General features: G+C 40.5%; 1 pseudogene; it reads left to right on the plus strand.

Annotated features, from left to right (window-relative positions):
• The first annotated feature begins 10,870 nt into the window (after nt 1-10,870).
• On the plus strand, nt 10,871-11,712 carry LOC128942553 (uncharacterized; annotated as a pseudogene).
• Nucleotides 11,713-12,608: the final 896 nt, after the last annotated feature.

A 12,608-nucleotide genomic window follows, 5' to 3' on the forward strand; every position in this document is an offset into this window, starting at 1 on the left:
ATCCAAACAAAGAAGAAAATAATAAAAGGCACAGTGACTACTGGAGAGGATGCAATCTTTCCCCCTTGATATTGTGCCCCAGCGAACAGCTTCAGCCAGGCCCCTTCACCTGGGAGCTCTTTTCTGCCTCCATTTGGTAGTAAAGTTCTCCTGGGGACCTGCTGGTGGAAGGGATCCCCCGTCAGTGCCCCAGGAGGGGATTGACTCCCCAGGTGGAGTCTGTGCTCACTGATGTGCCCCAGCACTGGGGAGCCTGGGGGGCTGGAGGCCCCTGGAGGGTCTTGCATCCTGTGCCACAGCTGGCCTGTAGCAAAACGCAAACATGTGGGAGCTCTGAGAAATATTTTTAAATGGAGCTGATTTGCTGCATTTAACATCTCAAGGGAGCAAGGTTTGGTGTTTGGAGCAAGCCACTGGGAGACCTGTGCCAGCACAAAAAGTGTAATTACTTAACTTAACTTGATCCTTCTTTCCTGTGTCTGCAGTAAGAAAAGAAAATTCTAAGTTATATAAAGCCATTTTTTAATTCTTCAGGTAGGATGTGGTTTGAGATAAAAATAGCCTGCAGGGAGTGTGGAAAAACCAGCCTGCAGTGTTATGTGGGAAGCTCACAACCTTAACTATTTCAACGATCCACTTTTTGTAATGGGAATTTAGGTCTGTGCTGCAGCTGTAAACACCTAACTTCAGATCCTTCAATCTGAATAAGAATCCACCCTTAGCATCCTTGTGCTGGACCTATCTTAAAGATGCAGCCATGGTAATACATACACTTGATTTGTGACATCTCTTGTCATTATAAATAACTGTGTTTCCTATGGAGAAAAACAAGAAGCCCTCTAACTGTAGACATTGGTCAAAACTGAAGTGGCCAGTGATCCCACATCCACTAAGACTGCCACTGAAATGGATTAGATCCAAACTGCATGCTGGGGGTAAGGGGGTGCTGACAATTGCTGTAGGAATTCCCACAGAGTTTCAGAAAGGAAGATGGCAGAGGAAGGAGGGAGAAAAGGTTTGGGCAGCTTAGAGTAATAAAGAGCTGAAAGGCAATGCAGGAAAGGAGACAGGGAGACAATACTGAGATTAATTTGCATTTATTGGTCAAATAAACCAGACTGAGCAGATAAACTAAACCTGAAGGTTAATGGGCTTTACCCATCAGCTCACTGGTGAGAATGCTGTGTGCAGGGTCCTAAATGGCTACAACTAGGCTACACTAGGAAAAGGTGTGTGCATTCCATTGGTTCCTGGCTTCCTGTTAGCCAGAAGGGGATAACTTATTGCATCCTAAGTGTGCCATCATTTATGATTTCATGTTGAAACATATCAAACAGGGCAGGGAAATGCCCAGTCAAAACCACAGAGAGTTCTCAGAATGTCTCCCTGCTTTGGCTCCTTCTGATCTTCTTTGGGACTTTATTAAGGGGTTGTCAGAGGCTGGAGCACAAGACTTGTGAAGAGAGGCTGAGGAGTCTGGGTTCATTCAGCCTTGAGAAGATATGACTTCTGGGAGACCTATCAAAAGTGTACCAGAATCAATGAGTTTATCAAGAAGATGCAGACAGGAATTAACAGCAGTGTATGCTGAAAGACATTGGAAGGAGAGAAAATAAAACAAGGAAAAACATGTCCTAGTGGATATGAGAGAAAACTCTTTCTCCATGAGAACAGTGAAGCCATGGAAGAGGATGCTCTACCTGTTCTATCCCATGTTGACAGAATTAAAATTTGTGTGTGGTGAGTAACATCACCTGATCTCATAGCTGTGCCTGCTTTAAGAAGGATGACCTGTCCAAGTTGTATTGCCCTCTGATTCACATGGGGTGGAGGGGAATCCCTGCCTAATTCTGATTTCTCTAAAGCAGTGGAGAGAAGCTTTCTCTTTCTGCAACTCTGAGTCCAAGGTGATAGACAGTACAACCCCAGCTGGACCTTCTTTTGCCTTTTTACCTTCGGCATCATCTGCGGGATGATGATGAAGGAACCACAGCAGAGTTTGTCCCTGTGGCCAAACTGACTGTACTTCTGGAGGCTCTTGCCCCAAAAGGGAAATACCCCCAAATATTGCAAGCTGTTCTACGCAGAGTACAAAAGAAGCTTTATATGGATATAAAGCTGTGGAAATTCAGAGTACTTTGATGGCTTCTCTGGGTTTTGTTAGGGGAAGAGGGAAAGTCTCAGATGAGAATGAGAGGAAGACTTGCTCCCACTGGGACCTCTCTCATGCTGAGTGCCATTCACTCTGGTGCAGATGGCTGATGACTTCTTTCCATGAAGCAGGATAATTTTGGACTACCTGTGGGGTATGCAAGCTTATAGAAAATTAACAACATAGAGTCACTTGTTTTGCATGGGAGGAGAGAATAGACTGCAGTTACTCTGCAGCTGAGCTGACTGCAGCATGGAAATCCTAGCTAGATTTAAACTGGCTTGCCTGGGTGCTCCTGGTGACATAGAAGAGAGCTCTGTGCAGGGTGCAAAGCCCTTCTGAGGAACTCAACAAACACTGAGACATTTAGTCCCACCAATTTCTGTGCAACAAGAGCTATCACCCCCAGGATCCATACAGTGAATACAGTTCTCTTTGCCCAAACTGCAACAAATACAATAAAGGTATACCTATAAAACAGGTATACACATAATATTATCTTTATTTTAAAATGTGTTTTGACAGGGTTTTCTTTGTTAGAGAAATGCTTATTTTTCTCTTTGCTTCTGCATCCTGATCAGAAGCCCCAGGTTCATTCTTTGAAATCAGAGAGAGAAAAAGCCATGACAAGAACATCTCCAGAATTTAAATGATGTAATGAGAAAAAGGAGCAGACTAGAGAAGAGCAGAGCCATGTGAAGCAACCAGCCCTGTGTTCCATAAGGCAGCTACTCTTAAATTTGTTTGGAGACACTGAAATTTGGATTGTTGATTACATTGCCATTTCTGGGTGCTTTTTGTGCTACAACATTTAATATGTTTTTTCCCTGTGAAAGAGAGTTCTCTTTTCCAGTGGTATGAAATACCAGGAATTGTAGGTAGATAGTGTCCTGTAGAGGCTCAGGAGTTTATTCCTTAGCCAATGTGCCAATTTTTTAGAGGTAAGAGGAAGGTACATGATTTTCTAGGAAAGTCTTGCTGTTACATTGGCCCGAGCATCAAAGGCATAAAAGATTTGCAGAAGTGTTGGTGTGAAGGAGCAAAGCAAGAAAAAAATCAAAAGTGATTGTTTCCACAGTAAATATGATCATTACTATCATTACTAAACACAGTTTCTCTGAGTTTCACAGAGCATATAAACTTGCAGCAGACAGGACTCATACTGGACCAGGCAATGTGCAAACAGAAGCCAAACTCATACAGTTGGCATCATCTTCAAAGAACTTAAAATCAAACCTGGGACTCCAGCTCCTTGCTCACTTGTCACTCATCTATCCAATGCCCTTAACAATCTGCTGTATCCTCTGATTGTATGGCTCAAGAGTTCTTATGTAGTCATTTTCTGTTAGACTAGACCTGGATTCAGATCTGTGATCCAAACCAAGCAGAGATCTGTGCCACCTCAAGGCAATGCTTGCACCAGGTCAGTATTCTGAGAGGCCTGGGGTGTAAGAGGGGCATTAACAGTCAGTCAGTGAGCTGATTCTTGTGAACTCCCTTCACAAGCATCAAGTTCTTCTCCTGCCTTGCAAGGGGGCCATAGCCAACTCTCACAGAGTTCTGGATTCATAATGAGACAGCTAGGACAATGTTACAGTGCCTGTCTCCTGCAGTGATTTTGGTCCATGAACAATTAACAAATCCAGCTGTTCTTCCCCGGTCAATGAAAGTGAGATTAAAGATGGAGGTGTGGTTACCATCTAGCTCAAGCTGGGAGTTTAGTAAGAATAGTGTGCTTGTTAATAACTGGAGTTTACTCACAGAGCCAGAATGGGTATGTCTGGTGTGGGTTTTGTAAATGGTACAGGTAAATAGAATACAGGGTACATGTGGAATGGTACATGAATGGTACATGTGAATAGAATATATCCATGCCACTGGATAGACTCTTGTACATATACCTTCTTACACATTTTGTAAATACTTTGAAGTTCTTCTACATTAATTCAAATAATTAAGCTTTAGAGATATTTTTTTACAGTATGATGCAGCCAAATAGTAGAAAATCCAAGGAAAGAGTAATCAGTCAGAGAGCCCCTGTCTCACAAAAACAGATATTGAAAGTGCAAGAAGAAAATCCTTCAGCCAGTGGTGAAGAGGTCTCTGCCTGATTTCTTGCTGTTCAGGGCAATAGGGAGCTCAGCAGAGAGCGATGTTGGCTGGCAGAACTCAATCCACTTAAAGGAAGGGAGATGGGAGCTGGAAAGACCTTGTGACTCAGCCTGTTGGTGTTACTGGCTGTAGGCTCCTGTCTTGTGATGCACTTGAGAGCTGTCAGTGGCCTCAACAACATCAGAATTTTCTTCTTGTTAGAGTCCTTTTGTACAAGACTTTACCAAAGAGGAGAAATAAAAGAATATCATGTCCCCAAATGTAATTTTTGTTTTTAGTTGTCATGGCCAAAATCCTCCATATGGAAAGACGAACTTGGTTTGTATTTTCTTCTTTGTGGTCCTTCTCATTTCACTGTGGTATTTGTTCATGCAGGCATGTTCTTTGTATAGGGTTTCCTCACAGGCTTTTATGCTACAAACAGGAATGAACAGCCATCATCATGGGCATTGGTTGCACTTTGGAAAAAAAAAACATTTTTGGGAAATTCTTTCTCCCCATGGAACAGCAGCAAAGTAGATAGCATTGCTTGGAGCAGTGTGGGAGGTGAAATGGATGTCTGCTCTGCAGGCTCTCCAGGGGTCACACTCTTTGTGCTGTGGGAGTGAGCGAGCTGCAGGTGCTGCTGCAGTGCAAATCTCAGCCGTGGCTTGGATCTGGGGCTTCTCCCCCAGTGCCCAGAGCTCAGCCAGGGCATGCGTGGAGCACAGCACTCCTGGGCCCTGCTCTGTGGCCACTGCCGCGCACAATGGGTGGCGCAGTCGCATTTTGGAACCCTGAAAAGTTATCTTTCATCTTTTTTTTTTTTTTTTTTTTTTTTTTTTTAAGCACTTAAGCCCAACTGCTAATGGAATTTCATGATTTTAAATAATTTACATTTCCATCTGGTTTGAAAAACACCAGGTGGAGATTGCAGATTAGGATGAGTCTAAGTGGAAGGAAATGTTTGTTTAAAATATTAAAGCTAAAACCAAACATTTATGTGAACCACATTTTTGCTGTCCATTGTGCTGTGTTCTTCTCTAGCATCACTTTAAATTTTGCTTTTAATTGGATGTTTTGCACATGTTGCTTATCATTATGACTGGGGGAGACGAGACCAGAGTGAGGTGCAGGGGAGTCCATACCAAAGGGCGAAAGAGTCAGGGATTGAAGGATTCTTGTAGTGTGAGGTTTTGACCATTGTATCTGTTTCACTACGCTTTCTACAGAGCCTGCTACCTTGCTTACTTGGAGGTGGAAACAAATTTGAACCTAAATAAAATAGGTTACACAAGGGTGATTTTAGGGGAAAACATGTAGCTTCCAAAGACTGAGGAGAGTTTTGTTAGGGTAAAGACTGATGGTTTACTGGTGCAGAGTCCAAACCACCCACAAGGACAAGAAATTTCCTTCTCTCCCACTTGCCAGCTGGCAAGCTTTTATTTAAAATGGGGGGTACTGAGCTGTGGTTTCTAAAGCTGCTTCTAATACTGGAAGCTTAGCTGCCAGTTCCTTGGTGCACTTTCCCAAGTACAGCATGAAACCATGAGCTCATAGCAAGGAGCTATTGTAACAGCACATTTTCCTCTGTACTTTGAAATAGTTCATTTTATGAAGCCACATCTGATATTCCTCTTCTCCCCTAGCTAAAATCCTTGTATTTCAGTTCTCTGGAAACGGGATATTTTTAATTTTGTGAAATGCACTAGAAGCTGTAGAGGTGTTATGGTTGGTGTGTGCCTTAGCATGACATTGTTCAAAATCACAGCTACAATTTTAGTGATAGCAGGAAAGGCCTTTGCTGAACAAAACTCCAGATACCAATCAGTGAAAAGCACAGGTAACACAGAGCTAAGATTGCATAAGGAAAGCTGTATTTAAATAAAGTAAACAAAATTTAAACCAGTGTTGCTCATACTTGCAAATTCCCCATTCAGTGGTGCAAAAGGCTCAGAAAGAACTGTAATCTGTTATCAGCCTGTAATCTGATTTATTTACCACAAGTAAAATACCTGCTCCAGTTGTTCCAGTCTCTGTCCAAAGATGGTAATATTGATTTTTACTGTATATAGGTAGTTCACATTTTCATTATTCGGAGCTTTATTAGGACAAGAAAACTCTTTGCTGCTTTGATGAATTTTGGAAAAAAAATAGAAACAGAACATTTGCTTTTTGACTATGTTCTGTGAACCCTATTGCCCATAGACACTGCCAGAGAGGTGAAGAGTGAAGCAGACACTGAAAGTTATAATACCCTTTGGTAGATCCCAAATGTATTATTGTAGGTCTAAGTTAAATTGTGATCCAAAAGATCAATATATGTTTTTTATTGTAGAGGAACACCAGAATTTTTTTGGTGAGAATTAGGCTCCAGAACCAATTAGTCTGAAAGTCTCATGAGCAATTAATTGGTTTATGCTAGGAGACTTGAATACTAGAGTAGATCAAAATTGTCTGCAGGACATGTGCATGGATTTAGCAAAGGACAGGATGTATGGCATAAGCTGATTTTAATTTTGGTAAGTTTGTTGCAGAGCAAGGTGACAAGCAGTGGATGCAATTTGTTTAGACTGAAAGATTTACTGTTTGGAGAAGACTTGTTTTGTACGAGAAAAACAGTCAGATGCTGCTCATCAAGATTCAATAAAATAGTTTGGTAGGTGAAAGATAGATGAGGGAGTTATTGGTTATTTTTCACATCATAAGGTAATTGCAAAGGGGTGTATGTTTCAGTAATTAGTGTTGAGTAGTTCTCTATATTGATGGTTCTAAAGGAGTATCAGTGAAAATTTGCCACTTAAAGTGAAAGGTTTTACTAACACCAGAAGGACATGATATTTATATTATTATATAAATTATATTTAAGTTTATATTTAAGATGGAACAAGAGCTTTAGGTGGCTTTGGCCATTTAGTAGACTGTAATGCTGGAAGCACAATGAGAATTGATATTTTCAGGGATCAGTAGGTGCTAATCACAAATCAGGAAAAGGAACAGGTATTTTTAGGAATCAAGGAAAGTTAGGAGTCAAGGCTTGAAAGACAGGTGACAACCCACACCTGTAGATAAACTGGGGATGGGTCTTTTTGTCCTGAAGTGCTATTTGGATATTGTGTGTTATAGTCAGGGCTAGATTCTCTGTTAATCATTTAGTTACCCAACCCAAGGACTCTGCCCCTTGACTGTGAGGGGCTGTGGAGGTTGTCTGTAAAGATGTGTGTTTTTCTCCCACATCCATTATTTTTATAAACAGCTTTTACCATACTTCATTAATAGTAATCACCTGTGCAGTCTTTGCAATTGCAGACATAGCTGAGAGCTCTTCGTCTGCACACATGAAGGAACTTGCATTCTGTTGATTTGCATCTTGAGTTCCTCCAATATTGGAATGTGCAGTAGGTGACTTTAAATGACTTTCTTGTTGTTTCCATCCCGTTTGGGAAAAAATAGTAATCTCAGAAAAATATCCTCCAAACAATATCATTAAAGGTAAGTAAACTAATAACACATAGATTTTAGTGTTTGCTGGTTTGTGTCACTGTCTGGTAATACAATGAATAATTCATATCAAACTAGTAGAATGTAACATTTACATAAAATAATACTTTGCAAATTTATGGTAAGTACTAATTACTTGCCTTATTTGCCATGACTATGATATTAAATATTCATAAAAATGTGATTATTTCTTTGATTTGGCAGGCATTTAGATTTCTCTACAGCTTTTCACACTGCTAATTTTAATCCAGTAAATTATCTGGAAGAAAACAGTATGCAGCCGAAAAACTGTTCAAAATTCACTCCAACATTGAGCACATTATGGACGTAATGATCCATTACAACCAAACTTCAAGAAGATCTTGCAAGAAAACTGAGAATTAAACAAAGAAATATGGAGAATATCATCATTATTTATCAGATATATTTATTAATAGTTTAGAATTTTATATACATCAAGAACCTTTCAGATAATTGGATCCAATTTATATATTTTATTTTTGTGAAGTTAAGTTTTTTTTTAATTCTTCCTGTGTTGAAATCTGTAGTTTGTCTTTAGTTTTTGGTGTATTTGCATTTTAACTCATTAGAGGAACTGAATGCTGACTTTTGAATGTGACAGACATATAGACATATACTTATTTTTCACTGTCACTTAGAAAACAATATCCAGTATTAATATCACTTTGCACTTAAGTGTATTTATGATTATGTGTATATGTCTGCATGTGTGTGTATACATTGATTCCAAGGCTTCAAAACTGCTTGTATAATTAAGTCTTCATATCTGCCTGTGAATGTTCAAGACTTGCTCTTGTCTCTCTAGCTGTGTAACATGTATGCATCAAATTCTAAGACATTTGACCTAATAAGAATGAAGTCTCTAAGGCTGTGTATGGCATGTATATTATATATGTGACCCAAAATGGAGAGAAGTAACAGGCATCAGAAATGCTGGTCCTTACACACCCAGGCTTAGATATTTCCCTGCACTATTTACATCCTTTTCTGTTGTTTCTAGCAGCAGAGGAATAAACAGTCAACTCAAATGAAGTAATACAATCAAAGACAATCATCAGAAAGTGGCAGTAGCAAAACAAAAGCCCAGGAAACTTGAATGTATGAAGGTTTCTATTGCAGAATAGAATACAATTTATGCAGGTTGTGCAATATGTAATGGTAGCTGTAGAATTATCTCTGTAACTTCTATAATCATCAAAGCCTGTCCTTGTTTCCTGTTTGGTGTTTTTTTTGCTTTAGAGATTTTGTACTAAATAAGGTGCATTGTCAGCACACCTACTCTCAGCTACCTGTACTCTCAGCCACTCAGTGTCCTGCTACCCAGGGATAGCCCAAAGGAGGGCAGTCAGGAAGTGTGCATTCATCCCTGAACACCTGCTCAATTAAAACTTTGCTGCTCATCAAGCTTCACTTAAATATGTGTGAAACTTTCAAAGATACACAAATGTTTTAAACCCTTTGATTAAAAGTTAAACTGATGACTGATAACTTGCAAACAGCACCACTAACCATATGTAAAAATACAGAGTTCCTGTATCACTGCTTAAAATAAACATTTGGAAAAGGTTTTGAAATATCAATCTGCTTCTTTGCTGTACAAATAAGGAATGTGAAATGAAATGTAGCTCTGTTAAGTCTAAACAAAAGAAAACAAATTTTGTCTTTGGTCTTAAACAGCTCAGTCCTGTGTAAGACTTGCAAGACTTCAGCAAGCCACACAGGTTACTGGAGCAAAATTTGGGTTCCAGACCTGCATCTGATATGATATCCTGCTCAGTGACACCCTGACCATAGGATACTCAAGTGTTACATGAGCACTTTGGCACTGAAACCTCCTGGAGCATCTTCCCCCATGGCAGAGGATGGGGCAGAGCTGGGGCATGTGGCATTTTCCTGAACTGACATAAAGGGCCCACAAGGAAATCCATTGCTCCTAATTCCAGCTGTACCCAGAGTCATGGCTTGGTAATGCTCCCTTCCTGCTCTAGTCCTATGGCATCATGCTGCTTCTTTCTCTGCAAGAGGAATTTAAAGGGCAGAAGTTTCTGATGAAATTTCTGCCTAGCAGACCACTTGGTGTTTGAGGCATGTTATGTAAAGATGACTTTACTTCCTAGGTAAATCAGTCAGATATTAAATAGATAAAATTAACCTAAAAAAAAAAGACGCATGTCAAAAACCCAGCATTGTGGTGTCCAGAAGGAAAAGGGAATGTACAATTCAAAGGAGGCATTCTGCATTTATTCTGCTGCTGGTTCAGTCAGCCCAGGGTCCTTTGTTCTCATCTGACTGAAGTTCTTGACCTTAAATAAATATGAGATATAGTATACCTAATTTCCTTGTGTTGAACAAAAAAATCCTTCTGAAAGCTTGGTGGTTTCGCATATACAAAGTCAGGTAGTTTTTATATATACAAATGCTAGCACCTTGTCACCTGTGAATTCATCATGCAATTAAACTTCTTCTGAAGCTGTACACTTACTGACGTGTCTTTTGAGAGTGAAATGAAATCCTTTGTTTTTTCATGTTTTGACAATGTGAAGTGGATGCAATTTCTAATGTAGCCCCCATGCATTTCTAATGTAGCCTCTTCTTGTTGCTTTTACTAGTCTCAGGGGTGTAAACAGAGTTTGTTGAAAACAAAAAAGCATTTCCTTTATGTCAAAATGATAAACTAATGATTTGTATTTGTATTCTCCAAGAAAAATCACTGGTCCCTTCAAATGGGAACAAACCTTTTTCCTTGCAATCCTGTGAGCTGTGTAAAAGAGGCCGCATGCTCAAAGTCAAAGGGAAGCCAGAGGAAAATGGCATGCAGGAGGTCAAAGCAGTTCACATGGCTCATCGACAGCTGCTTGCACCATATGACAGATCTAAAGGCAACTTCAGAGTTGTCTGTACAATATGTGGAGCTTACCAGAGATATAGAAGCGGCTGCTTTAATGTCATTTCCCATAAAAAAGTTGGTAAATTTGGCACTGTGTTTTATGGACTGCAGTACCAATGATAGCCTGAATTTGTGATGTTGACTAACCTGATGTGGTGGAAAATGGGGTTATAGCCAGTTGCTGGCCAGTCACAAGGGGTGTTCTCCAGGGTTCAGCAATGGGGCCAGTCCTATTCAGTATCTTTATCTATAATCTGGATGAGGGGATAGAGGTCAAGAGTGGTGATCTGCTGGACAGCAGGAAGGGTCTACAAAGGGATCTGGACAAGCTGGATCCATTGGCCAAGGCCAACAGTATGAGCTTCAATGAGGCCAAGTGCCAGGTCCTGCACTCTGGTCTCAACAACCCCATGGGGGCTTGGGGCAGAGTGCCTGTAAAATTTCTTGGTGGAAAGGACTTGGGAGTGCTGGTTGACAGCTGGCTAAATGTGAGCCACCAGGTGTGCCCAGGGGGCCAAGAAGGCCAATGGCATCCTGGCCTGCATCAGCAATGGTGTGGTCAGCAGGGCCAGGACAGTGATTGTCCCCATGTGTTTGGCACTGGGGAGGCCACAGCTGAGTCCTCGGTTCAGTTTTGTGTCCCTCACTGCAAGAAAGTCACTGAGGTACTGGAGTGAGTCTAGAGAAGGGCAACAGAGCTGGGGAAGGGTCTGGAGCACAATTCTCATGAGGAGCAGCTGAGGGCATTGGGGTTGTTTAGCCTGGAGAAAAGAAGACTCAGCAGGGACCTTGTGTCCCTCTACAACTCCATGAAAGGAGGATATAGTAAGGTGGGGTTCTCTTGTCACAGGTAACAAGTAATAGAACAAGAGGAAGTGGCTTCAAGTTGTACCAGGAGAGGTTTAGACTGGATGTTATGGAAAAATTTCTTCATGGAAAGGGTGTCAATCATTGGAACAGGATGCCCAGGGAAGTGGTTGAGTCACCATCCCTGAAGTTATTTCAAAGAACTGTAGGTGCGGTGCTTAGGGAGACAGGGTTAAGTGGTAGACTTGGTTGACAGGGTTAGGTTAGACTCAGTACAAGATCTTCCCCAACTTTTTATATGATTTTATGATTAATACTAAAAAAAAAAAAAAAAAAAGAAGCAAAGAAGAATTGGAACTGGATGTTCATTGTATAGGACGGTCTCTGAGGGTACAACTCCTGGCTGTTCAGCGCTAAGTGTGTTTCTTAGCCTGGGTTTTTTTGTTTGATTGTGGTTGTTTTTTGCTTTGTTTTGATTTTTTTTTAATATTGCAAACACAGGAATTAAAAAGAAATTTCACATGTTATTGGCCTGACTTGCATTTCTCTAATGGTCACTTGGGTTCAGCTGGCTGGAGTTTTGCAAGAAACAGGTCTGATTATATCCTACTGTTAGTTGGTAAGTGTGAGAGAAGGTAAGTTAAAAAACCCCAAAATTATGGCTATTAACCACTAAGTATGGGTTGTAGATGTCACAATATAACAAAACTATTAAAATATTTTCACTTGATGTGATTCTATAGAATTGCCAGCCAGATGTTTTTCATAACTTTGCCATAGCAGACAGTAAGACTGATGGAGGGAAAGAAATGACTTTGGAGAACTTTGAGAACTTTTCTCTTTCTAATTAATTCTGTCAATGACTGTTGAAATACAGATTGGTTAAAACTGTTGGTTCTTAACAAGGAAAAGCAGAACATTCCAGTCATGCCTAAAGGTCATTCTGCTAAGGTATAAAGGTATAAGGTATAAAGTTGCTTTTCATTGCCTAAATTGAACCATTAATCCCTGATCCTGGAAACTTGTTTTTGCACAACAATTTAGTGATCCAAAACCCATAACTGTTATATTCAGAACCACCCAAGTTCATCAGGTTTCCTTAGCACGTGTATTGCTAGCACCTAAGATCCTGACCTGCATAAACCCCCT

Source organism: Melozone crissalis, unplaced genomic scaffold (genome assembly GCF_028551555.1).
Source record: "Melozone crissalis strain CALT ecotype California unplaced genomic scaffold, PUWL_Pcris_2 ptg000042l_1, whole genome shotgun sequence".
Taxonomy (NCBI): domain Eukaryota; kingdom Metazoa; phylum Chordata; class Aves; order Passeriformes; family Passerellidae; genus Melozone; species Melozone crissalis.